We start from the raw sequence: 12,959 nt of genomic DNA on the forward strand, positions 1-12,959 counted from the left end.
CGCGGCGCGCTCGTTCGAGCCAGAGCAGAAGCATGGGCCGTGGGTTAAACGCCCACGAAACGCGCGCTAGGTATCGAGAAGACGCATGCATGCCGCAACGAAATAGACGTTATTGAAGAGAATGACCAAGAACTGAGTTACCGAGAGAGCATCACATGTGCTTTTAACCGATATTACCAGCGGCTCTTTGCCTACAAGCCGGTGGATATCAAAGGGTACAAGGAAAACTATCTGTCACGTATGCCTCAAATATCAGCTGAAACGAAGTCGCTTCTAGAAGCACCCATTACCCTTGCGGAAATTGAAAACGCTATAGATAACCTGAGTCCTAATAAGTCGCCAGGTCCGGATGGCCTTAGTGCAGCCTTTTATAAAATGTTCAAGAACGAGTTGGTGCCTTTGTTGAAAGCGGTGTTTGACGTGGCATTTGCGAACAACGCATTACCACCATCATTCTCGGAAGCACACACCGTCCTTATTCCTAAGACAGACCAAAAAGCAATGCTGAGACTGGTCACATCATACAGGCCCATTTCGTTAACCAACACGGATTACAAAGTTTTAATGAAAGTTCTTGCAGGTCGACTACAGTCGGTCATTAAGGATCTTGTTGGACCACACCAGACTTGTGGTATAAAGGGACGCACTATCGCCACAAATATACACACGATGAGAAGCATTTTGGAATGTTGTGACGATTATCAGTATGTTGTTGCCATTATGCAGATAGATTTAGAAAAGGCTTTTGCTTTTGTCCCGCATGATATTTTGTTGTTAGTTCTTGAACATGTGAATGTAAGATCAATCATCACTGATGGGGTAGCTCTGGCGTACCGGAACTGCTCAACACGGCTGATTATTAATAAGACATTGGGGGCCCCCATTAAAATAGAGCGTTCCGTTCGCCAGGGATGTCCACTGAGCCCGCTTTTGTTTGCCATTTATCTAGAAAGCTTTTGTTTGGCAATCATTCAGAACAGTAGCATAAGGGGCTTCAAACTTATGGAAGCTGAAGTGAAACTCTTAGCATATGAAGATGATGTAGCAGTGTGCTGTACATCGAAAGAAAGCATTACAGAAGTAACCACCATTGTTAAACATTTTGGAAACACAACAGGGAGCACAGCAAATTGGAGTAAGTGTCTGGGTTTTTGGCATGGTGAATGGCAGTCAACACCGGAAACGTTCGCCAACATTAGATGGATTAAATCGCCAGCTAAATACTTGGGCGTACCACTCGAACATTACCGTCGTAATGAGGACTACTGGCTTGAAGAAGCTAAGCGAATCAAGGAAAAAACAACTAATTGGAAAGGCACTCATCTGTCAATGTTTGCGAAAGCCACTGTATGCAACTTGTTTTTAATAAGCAAGATATGGTACGTCATGTAAGTTTTATACTGTTCACGTAGAAATGTGCAAAAAATCCACAGAGTTTTTGCTGTGTTCATTTGGGCATCAGAATGGGAGAGATGTAGCCGAATGAACTTGTTTAAGCGAGTCAAAGACGGGGGCCTAGGCCTGTCACATATTTTCCTTAAACAGCTAGTGAACAGGTTTACATTCTTTCGAGACGTGCGCGACCCCTTTCTGCGCACCATGTGTCAGTTGCGACTGAGCAAGCATCTGCCGGCTTATGTGGTAAGCAATTTAAGTATGCCTGGTTCTCTTCGAGGGTACCTAAGGGAAGTAGTCGACAGTGTCCGTTTTCTATCCGTACGTTTTTCTAATGATTACCTTTTTTCGGTGTCACGGAAAAAATTATACAGGGATACACTTGACATGATCATACCGGTTCCCATGTATAGAGCCATAAACAGTGGAGGACAGGGACATGACGTTTTAAAGCGTGTTAAAAAAATGCAGGTGCAGCCAAGTACAAAATCCTTTTTCTTTAAATTACATACCGGGACTTTGCCAGTACGGGCCTTTTTACAAGAAAAGGGTTTTTATTTACCTTGGGGAGCAAACTGCCTTATATGTAAACAACTGGGAACAATCGATCACGTATTTTTGCATTGTTGGGAAGGGGTTTATTTTTGGGACGTTCTTCAAAGAACACTACAGAAAGAATTGCCCTTAAATTCATTAGGTATTAGATTTTTAACTGTTGAAAATGAGGACGGACTGCCTTTGGACCTCATTATGTTAATGGGCCTCCACTGTTTATGGCGGGCTCGAATGGCAGGTTTTTATTGTGAGCCTGACCGAAGGCCTGCGCGACAACTTTTCCGGGAGGGTGTTTCCAAGTTCATCGATGTAATTAAAGATCAGGAATGCCCCCCGGATTGGCTGACGAGGATTGAGCCCCTCGCAACTTTAAAAGAATTTTAAACCTGACATGACACTGCAGCCAAAATGTGGCTGACCGCACAACATAGATGCATGCAACTGTGAAAGTATGTGTATATGTATGATTATGTATTTTGTTTTTTGGCAAGAACTGTTGAAATTGGTGTCCACAAAGTGAAAGTTCCAGCAATAAAGAAAAAAAAAGCTTCGTGGCGTAGTGGTTAGCGCCGCGCGTTCGGAAGCGAGGGGTCCCTGGTTCGATTCCGCGCTACGGACACAACTTTCGGATTCTTTTTTTCATAAAAGTAGACGTGGCTACCTACTACTACTACGACGACGACTACTACTACTACTACTACTACATACTACAGAGGAGGGACAGACCCACACCCTAAGGAGCTTCGCCCCTAAAAAAAAAAAAAAAAGAAACGCTTAACCTTGCACTCAGCCGCGCAACGCTTGAAACAGCGAAGCTGGGCGATAATAGCCCAGCATTTTCCGGAAGTGGGTGCGAACGTTTCATCTTATTACTCATGATGCTGATAATTTCTTTTCACGCGTCTCGGACTTACGGCCGTCACTGCGCGTGGCAAAGAGCAGCTTCCAACACCGACACCTCGTTCCAGGAGAGGAGACCCGCTCCGTGAATGCGTCTCTCTCTCGCTCTCATAGCGCGTAAAACCTCTTCACCTCGCAGAGCACGAGCGTACGAACGCGCCAGCTGTGGACGAAGACGACGACGCTCGAACGCAATCATATCGTTCGCATAAATGCACGTTCTGCAAGCGTGGCTCTATAGCCTATAGTGGTTGCGACGCTCGCTTTGGGAACGGGGGTAGGCGGGCTCGAATCCCGCCTAGGCAAGAAAATTGATTTTAACGCGATAGCGCTTAGGGACCCATGTCGCAGAAAATCCGGCGTCGGTGCCGGCATTGGCACCTTTGGCCGAGAAAATCATCCCCAACCACGTTTAGGTATGCCACATCATTCTATGTTGCTCATACCTTGTCTTGCATTCTTGGCAAAGCTATTCCTCGGAATTTTGAGAATGACAATCCGCAAACAAACGTCGTGATACAAAACACCCACAGCGCATGCCTTTTATGCTAACTCTTCTCTGACTGAAATATTAAAAGTGCGAAACAAATACGGAAACCTGCAAATGATGTAATTTCTTTGGCGCGGTTATGCACTATCTCCGAGATCGGCCCACGCAAGAGGCCGCGTTTCTACCAGAAAGCTCGCCTATGTGCATAGCGTTCGCCGCCCGTGTTTGCCAGTAACCATTACGGTTGCTTAAGCTGCAGTCGTAGGGAACTATGAGTAGCAGTCAGGGATCTTTAAATGCTATCGCGTTCCACTCTTAAAAGCGAAGCTTAAGCGTCCTCCCAATTTTCTTTTCTTGCTTGGTAGTGCCTTGCTACGTACTGCAAATTACGGCTGGCTTAAACAGCTTCGCTGTTAAAACGTCTTTGTAAAGAAGAACTTCTCGCCAGTTCGTGCAAACTACCTTCTCGTTGTGCCTTCAGCAATGCGGCCAGAGGTCCTAAACGCCCTTCATGCTGATACAACGGCAGGGCACCTGGCGGTTCCCCCTTACGTCCTCAAGGACTCAGGCGAAGTATTACTGGCCGCTGGCGCGAATTGCCGTGTCGTGCCTTATGTCTTCGGTCACCAGATCGTGCATGCACAAAATGAGCGCCAGGTGTTAATGCACAGGTCCGGCGCCTATTAAAAGCAGGTTATCCTAGCGTGGCAGTGGCCACTGTGGCTGAACGCCTAAAGAAGTCGATTTCGAGGGGGACGAACATGATTACATAAAGCAGTAATAGGAAGAAAAGAGTCGTGAGTATTGATTACATTAATTCCGTATCGCACAGGCTTAAGACACTTGCAAGTACATGCGGTGTTAATGTTGTTTTTACTGCTCACAATAAGTTAGGTAAGATATGCGCTACCGTGCAGAGCAAAATGGAGCACGTGAAAGGCAAGAAAAACAACAGATATTTGTCCAGTGAAGCACACCAAGATCAACAATTTTACTGACTGTCGTATATATGGGTGTGGCATATAAAGTTGTGGTCATTTACACGTAGGGCCAAACAGGGCGGTGTATCAATCAGAGGCTAATGGAACATAAAAGGTCTTCAACGGGTGGATCGCCTTCCAATCTTTCCTTACATTGCCAAGTCGATAAAAGCTATTTTGGTGGTCTAGGCTGAGAGTGGTACTGAGGACGGTCACTGTGTCGTATCGATGCGCAATGTGCGGGAAGGTTGTTGACGGCCTCCATCGCAGATATGGGTAGCTAACGGGGGCACAGGCCCACGGCGCGATTCCAGCGGTTGAAGGGGGATGGCACAGTTGGGAACATGTCGCGTGCACGAGGACGCAACCACTGGAAGACCAAGCCTGAAGGCGTGCAGGACAGCGCGACTTACGGTGCGCCGAGCAAGTCGCCTTGTGTGGTCGACATGTGCGCACCCCTGTTTCTTTTATCTCGACCAGAAGAGATGTGGTGCACCGGCAGGAGACCATCGCGTACGGAGGGTGGCACAGGTCGTGTAGAAGAGCGACGCTCAAGACGCCGAGGACGGCGTCTTCAGACGACGTGCAACGGTGGCTGTGGGGCTGAAAGGTGATCGCCGGTGCATGTTGTAGTGGACGCAGCCGATTCATGTTGCTTCACGAATTCAAATACTGGTACGTCGTGACGAACAGGTAGAGGAGAGTGATCTTGTAGATAATCCTGAGTGGTGTTGTACGAGGGCGTTGTCAGCCTGTCCGCCGTGTCCGTATCGCGTGAGGTGGGCGAGCAATTGTGGCTGCTGTCTTCGTCAAGGCTATCGTCGGAATGGGATGGCGAGTCGACAAATGAATATGGGGAACGTAAGGGAAGGTCTGCTGGGGTTGGTGGTGAGGACGCGAAACCTGAGGCAGATCAATACGTCAGCAGCGATGAGAGAGGAACAAGGTCCGGTGGCGTAAAGTTGGCCGCAAAATGTAGGCGAGGTGAAGCGACAGGGATGCTGTAATGCATAATGACAGCCTCCCCGCGATTATTGTAAATGCCCGAGCCTGGTAGAGGTCAGAGCACCGAGTGGAGGTCGTCTGGCAGCTCGCGACTTGCATGAAGGTACCGCAAGCGCTGGTCACTGATATCAATCTAAAGGTATCTTTCAAGCTAGAGGAAAAAAAGTTCCGGGTTGTTCCTGTAAAACTTCTACAAGCCAGGCATCCGCGTGAGAGACGGCGCTTTGTAGGACTCAACTCCAGCAATTCCGGACATCGCCTTTAGTTCCCAGCTTTTACACCACGTGGCGTACGGACCTTTAAGATTCGAAATTCGCGCGATGACACACGAAGTGTACTAGACAAAAGCAAAATACACGTAATAATAATAAAAAACAAAAAACAGGACCACACCAACAGATTTCACCCTCGATTATCGTCGAGCGCGAATCGGGAATGGCTGATCTGATAACCGAGAAAGTGGGTGCAGAATCTCGAAAGAGTGGCCTCAGCCCCCCCCCCCCCCTTTCCGTCTATCTTATCCTCGTCCACCTTTTTGACTGATGGAATTGTCTTATAAAGGCGAAAATGCCCTTTTGTCGCTTCAGTTCTCGAAAACTGATTCTCAAGGATAATGTAAGCTTGAGAAATGGTGGTGATGGGCGGATATTTCAGGATATGCAGTCGCATGATAGAAGTCCCTAATCTTGGTTGGCTTCAGAGGCTTCAGTTTACGGGTCCATTTGCGCATTTGCGTGCAAGTGCCTCGTCGCATTATGTTCTCTGCCATAGAAATTTGTTTTTCGAAGGTGAAAGCCTTAGGGTGGCTATATTGGTGGTGCCCTTGGCGGGGATCTTAGCGAAACCGCGCCGTGACAAAAATGGCCGACACCGCAAAGAGTAAAGTCACGTTAACAAATGCTCGGATGGACGTAAGTTTTCTCAGGGAGGTTCCTGTGAACAAAGTAAATTATCGGCTTCGAAAAGAACATTTGGTACATTTCAGCCGAACACCTTTTCTGACGGCTTGGTAAGCGACCGAAGTAAATGAAAAAAAAAAGCATCTGTAACTGGTTAATGTTGAAGGACCTGCTTCATTGCAAGGCTTCAAGTAAGGCGCATTAGTTTGAACAACCTAAATAGTTCCGTTCTTTTCGCAAGCTCGATTTAAAGGAAGACGTCCTAGTCATTTCATTATTATCTGCATTTCACGTAGCCTAGACTGATTTCATTATGCACGCGGCACGTTATGCCACGCCGTTGCCTCTTAGCTAAGGATTGGTGAAACCGTTATGAAACCGATATAGACTGATGTACACGACCGAGTTAAAACTCTGGAAACTCATCGCGTTGGCTCAGTGGCTATAATGGTCCGCGGCTTTGCATGAGGTCGTGGGTAGAAACTCAGCCATTACGGTCGCTATTTTGTCGACAAACTACAGGCACCTGTATCTTTACGTTCTAATGAACATTAGGAAACCATAGATCAAGATTATTCCATCCCCCATTGCACCCTGTTCAGATTCGGGTCGTTAAAATCAGTCAGCGAAAACGACCGATGTTTTTTTTTTTTTTTTTTCTAGGTAAACTTGTCTGTGGCGCGAAATGCATTTTCTGAAAAGGGGACAGAAAAGCGGAGACAGTGAAGCGCCAAACTACCAACTGTTTAATGACAGCGTAAGAAGATACAGAAAGAAAGTTAACTTCCGCGCGTGCGCAGATCGAGAGCCAAGGTGCGACATGGAACTACATGGTCATGATTATATTTTTTCAAGAACACACATTTCTGAAGAATACAATGTGATGGATGTGTCACTAACCCAATGAGACCGAAAGCTTCCAACTCCCTCGAAGTTTTGTCGCCATTTTTGCCCAGAATCGACGCTTGCTTACAGCGTGGCTCACAATGACAGGCCTTACAGTGCGCAGGAAGATGCGCATTGTCACACTTACCAATACTATTAGCATGCTCCCTCCGTCTGTCATTAATGCAACGTACCGTTTGTCAGAAGCAGCACACCAACCCTGTCAGGAGCTGTATTGAAGGGGTGGTCTATGAGATACCCCTAGGCTGCGGTAGGTCCTACATTGGACAAACGGTACAAACATTGGACAAACATTATTATTAAATAATTAATTATTATAGAGGAAGTACAACACTAATGAAAGCTTGACATGAGATCCAACGCAGTTCTTTAGCATAAGTGATGCGAACGTTCCTTTGTGATTACAGAAAAACTTACATATCTTAATCTGTCGATTTGATGCAGATTGACAATGGCGTCGACATTCTCTGGCTTACTTATTGTGATTATTATTAACACGAAAGTGTTTTATGCCGGGGTCCACCAAGACTTCACTGACGTATTTCCGTCACGGAAATACGTCAGCTTACAATGTACACGAACATAATACAAAGAAAGAAACCAGAAGAAAAAGTTCCACAAACATGGAAAATTTGGAAATCGAACCCACGACCTCTCGGTCCGCGACGATAGATCGCCGAGCGTTTAACCCATTGCGCCACAAACGCATTTGCAGAGAGCTACACAGACGCGCCTTATATATCTAACACTCCTCCGTGTACCCGCGCTCTTGCTCGGGGCGGTGCCGCCGCCTACGAGCAGAAAAGAGAAGTACTGCATTATGACACTAACGCCCACCGACAGTGAACGCTTCGGTGGTCTCAGCACTACGACACCTCGATGCCAGCATTCGAAGGGACGCTGGCATCAAGAAGCACTACCAACGCCACCTAGGTGGCGTTCACCGTACTCAGCACAGCGGAGCGTGGCCTCCGCAATTAGCTCTGAAAATGTTTCTGAAGTTGATCGCGGAGGCTGCAATTACGACGCGCTGTACGCGCTGATTTGACTCGGTGACGATTCAGTTACGTGCTTTGTCTTGCGCGTTGTATTAGTGTGTCAGTTACGTGCTTCGTCTTTCGCGTTGTGCTAGCGTGTGCAGCGTAGTGCAGCTTCCATATGCACGACGATTGCTCATGGTCATCGACGTTGGTAGTCGTGATGGAGGAGACGTGCCACCAGGCGTCAGCGTGGGTGCATCAACGCCTAAGGGCGCAGTGTCGCAGTTAGCGAAAACTAACTCGGCCATGATGCGTAGTCTAGTGCATCTTGCTAGGAGAAGTTTGTGCCGCTTTCTCTGACGCCAGACATTACTGAAAAGTAATTTCGTTACTTTCTCGGGTACTTTTGAGGCACGCTGGCCGCACAGCGCGCTGTGACGCAGTTAGCGATAAGCAACTCGGCCGTGGTGATAAAGTTAGTTTGGCGTTTAATGAATATTAGAGAGACAAGTCTGTGACGCTTTTTGTGGCTCCGCAACAACATATACCTTCTTTCGGTACTCACGGCTGTTGAAAACGCGATGGGCGATTGCCAAGAGTGATAACATGGGGTGTGCTGCTCACGCCGGCAGAACGCGCGAAAGATAACACCGACGAACATATCAGAAACTTGTAATTCGAAAATTCCGTCTTCTAAAGGACTGAAAAAAGGCATTGCACCCACGCATTTGTCTTGAGTGCCTGCTGCGCCCGTCTCTATGTATGTAGCGTACCGTCGCGTCGCCCGAGGCCAAGTTTTGGAAACGCGAAGTCGCCCGTGTATTTGTGCTGCCAAAGTGCAGGAAATAATGCCCGGAAATGGGGGAACGCTAGGAAATCGGATGTTTTCATATTTTATGGTATTGTTTGGGATGAGTCTGGTATTTTCTACGCCATGTATGTAAAAGCGAATTGCTTTTGTTTATAATGCCGCCCATTCACCGCTTTCGCACGTTTCGCCTCGCAGTATTCCTATGTCTAAATACCAAAATGACTCATGCTTGTAACATGCTGTTACGTGCTTGTAAATGTAACATGCTTGTAATTTACTTTCTTTCAGCTGGTGCCGTCCGGTGGAGCTTCATACAAGAACTACTGCCTTACCTGCTGGGGTCACAACGTTGGATGAACGCACAAAAAGCGCGGAACGAGCTTTTATATAGAGCAAAATAAATATTTCCTCGTTGCACAAAAGGTCTTGCGTCTACTTTGTGAAATTGCACGTGGCACAGATTCGATGGGACTTTACGAGATCGTTCGCAATCATTTTTAATAAATAATAAACCGATTCTGCACGAAGAGCAAAAAAAAAAAGAGGGGGGGGGCGCAACCGGCGTGCTAGCTTGTGTTGAGAGTTGCTCCCGGGTGCAACTCCCGGAGCTTGTCTTGCGAACCTATGGAACCAGTAACTTTCCCTGACAACCCTTGGGAAAAGATTGTCATTGATATTATTGGCCCATTTGAGCAAGCTGCCATCAAATTCCGTTATGCAGTGACGCTTTCTCACGCGGACGTAGTCGCCGACGGCAAAGTGTCTTGTCCGGGCTCCGCGACGGCAGTCTGTGTAAATTTTGGAAGATGCTTGGTTTTGTCCGACTCGTTGGCGCAGCCATTTCATCGCTTGTGCTGGATTTTCGTGAATTGAAGAATCCGGTAATCCAACAATGCTTAAGCGTGTTCGTGGCAGTCGTCCGTGCAGCAAAACGGCGGTTGCAATCCCGGAATGATCATTGTCGTGATGCAGCAGAAATCACCAGGACTGTTGCACTTGCATGGGTTGAAATCTCGTCGCCAATATGTTGTATTTAGAACACAGAGGAACGATGCATCCGATGCGTGAACATCATCTTTTATTTTGTGTCCCCGCGCCACCATCAGCAAGTTGTCAGCAGTGATTTCAAACGGACGAAACTCTCTTCGGCAGCTGGCGTCCAAGCAAATGGCTCGTTGCCTCGAAGCAATGCCCGTAAAGGTTCCACAACAGTCCCAGTTGGGGATCAGTCGTACGAAAAGCCGTTTGCGAGAGTTGTACTGGTGGCCTCGAATGGATAACCACGTGGAACAACTGGTTAAAACATGTGTTGTTTGCCAGTCATGTGACAAATCACCACGGCCAACCGTAGTACCTATGCAACCAGTAGCTTTCCCTGGCAACCCTTGGGAGAAGATTGCCATTGATATTATTGGCCCATTTGAGCAAGCTCCCATCAAATGCCGCGTTATGCAGTGACGCTTTCTCACGCGGACGTAGTCGCCGACGGCAAAGTGTCTTGTCCGGGCTCCGCGACGGCAGTCTGTGTAAAGTTTGGAAGATGCTTGGTTTTGTCTGACATGTTGGCGCAGCCATTTCATCGCTTGTGCTGGATTTTCGTGAAATGAAGAATCCGGTAATCCAACAATGCTTAAGCGTGTTCGTGGCAGTCGTCCGTGCAGCAAAACGGCGGGTGCAACTCCCGTTGTGGCGTGAGGTGTGCAGCGGTAGACCCCCAAATAGTCTGTCACGGCGACACGGATATCACGCCACTCGTATACTGCCATCTGGACAACAGATTTGAGGACTCTGTTGAACCTTTCTACAAGCCCGTTTGCTTGCGGCTGGTAAACAGAAGAAAAGCAATGGCGTATGCCACGTTCCTGAAGGAATTCTTCAAATTCAACCGAGCTGAACGGCGGTCCGGGGTCGGAAACTATTTCACTCGGGTAGCCTTCACGAGAAAACGCTTGTAGCAGAAAGTTCTTGACCGTCGCCGTAGAAATTTGTCTTGAAAAAAAAAAAAACTTCTGGCCATTTGCTGTGATAATCAATAAGCGTCACTGCATAACGGGATTTGATGGGAGCTTGCTCAAATGGGCCAATAATATCAATGGCAATCTTCTCCCAAGGGTTGTCAGGGAAAGCTACTCGTTGCATAGGTACTACGGTTGGCCGTGCTGATTTGTCACATGACTGGCAAACAACACATGTTTTAACGAGTTGCAACTCATCTTCGGCAACCTCATTGGTTTCTCCTTGCAAAGGCAGTCGAGAGAGCGCATCAGCCACCACATTATCGCTTCCCTTACGGTACTCTACGGTGTAGTTGTAACAAAGAAGTCGCGCTGACCAACGTGAAATTCGCAATGGCCGATGTCCAACACCTTTGGTTGACAGCAAGGTGACAAGAGCACTGTGGTCGGTTCGCAAGACAAAGGGGCGACCCCAAAGGTACACGCGCCAATGTTCATAGGCCCAAACACATGCTAAGGCTTCACGTTCGCCTGCAGAGTACTTCTCTCTTGTGGGCTCAAGATACGGGAGGCAAAGGCAACCGTCTGTAGAATTCCCTTGTTATCTTGTTGCAGCACAGCGCCCAGTCCATACCCGGAGGCATCGGTCGTGACGATGGCGGGTAGATTCGGGTCAAAGAAATGTAGAACCTTGCAAGTTGTCAGCAGTGATTTCAAACGGACGAAACTCTCTTCGGCAGCTCGCGTCCAAGCAAATGGCTCGTTGCCTCGAAGCAATGCCCGTAAAGGTTCCACAACATCCGAAAAATGGGGAACGAACTTGGAATAAAATCCCGCCTGGACCAAGCAGGGAACGAAGTTCATTGATGTTTGAAGGCACCGGAGCTTCTTTCATCGCTTGGATAGATGACGCTAGTGGAAAGAGTCCTTTGCCGTTCACAACATGTCCCAGAAACGTTAGTTCAGTGACGTTGAAAACGCACTTCTGGTTGAGTTTCAGGCCCGCTTTAGAAAGTCGTTACAAAACGATGCGAAGATTTGAAAGATGGTCTTCTCGAGAACGACCATATACGATAATGTCGTCGATGTAGAAAAGTACACCTTTGCATCCTTTCAGTATGAGATGCATCATCTTTTGAAATGCTGACGGGGCTGAAGCCAAGCCGAAACATACTCTCTTAAAACGAAAAAGCCCGTCGTGCGTGATGAAGGTAGTCAGATCACGACTCTCAGGATCGAGCTCTAGTTGATGGTAGGCAGACCCCAAATCCAATTTCGAGAATCGCTTGGCGCCAGCTAAGCTGTGCAGCAACTCGTCTGTCGGTGGTAGTGGAAAGCTGTCCACAATTATAGCTTTATTGGGCTCTCGCAGATCAACACACATTCGTATTGAACCATCCTTCTTGCGAACAACCACTATAGGAGAAACCCACTGAGAGGCGTCAACGCGCTCGATTATGTCTTGGGCTTCAAGTTTCTGCAATTCAGCCGGCACTTGTTCACGAAGGGTAAACGGCAGCCGTCGTAGCTTGCTGGCAACGGGTGGCATGGAATCACGAACCTTAACTTTGTGTTTGAATCCTTTGGCAAGTCCGAGCTGTTTGTCAAAGAGGTGTTCATACTCTGAACGTAGCTCAGCTGGCAATGTAGGAGTGCTGGAGGCCAATGCGAGACACTGAAGCGATTTACCTTCAATATTCATCTGTAGTGCCGCAATGGCGTCTAAGCCCAGTACAGTGGTGCCTTCAGGTACAACATACAGAAGAATACAAGCAGTTTTGTCTTGGAACGCAGATGAAGCGACAAAACATCCTCGAACTCTTATCTTAAAATTAAACTTGGAGTAGTCGAAAAGCTGCACTGAGGTAGGTTTCAAAGGGTAAGTGCTTGCAAAAACTGGTGATAGAGTTCTTCAGTCAGGATGGTGACAGAAGATCCCGTATCAACTAGAAACGAGATAGGGTGACCTTCCACAGCGACGGATGCTTAAATGCCATGCTTGTTTCCATTGACAACACAAACTGTTTTTCCGCTACTCTGGGAGCTAGCGTCGTCGTCGTCATCAACTTGTCGAACTCTAGCT

The sequence above is a fragment of the Dermacentor silvarum genome, chromosome 6 (assembly GCF_013339745.2).
Source record: "Dermacentor silvarum isolate Dsil-2018 chromosome 6, BIME_Dsil_1.4, whole genome shotgun sequence".
Classification (NCBI taxonomy): Eukaryota; Metazoa; Arthropoda; class Arachnida; order Ixodida; family Ixodidae; genus Dermacentor; species Dermacentor silvarum.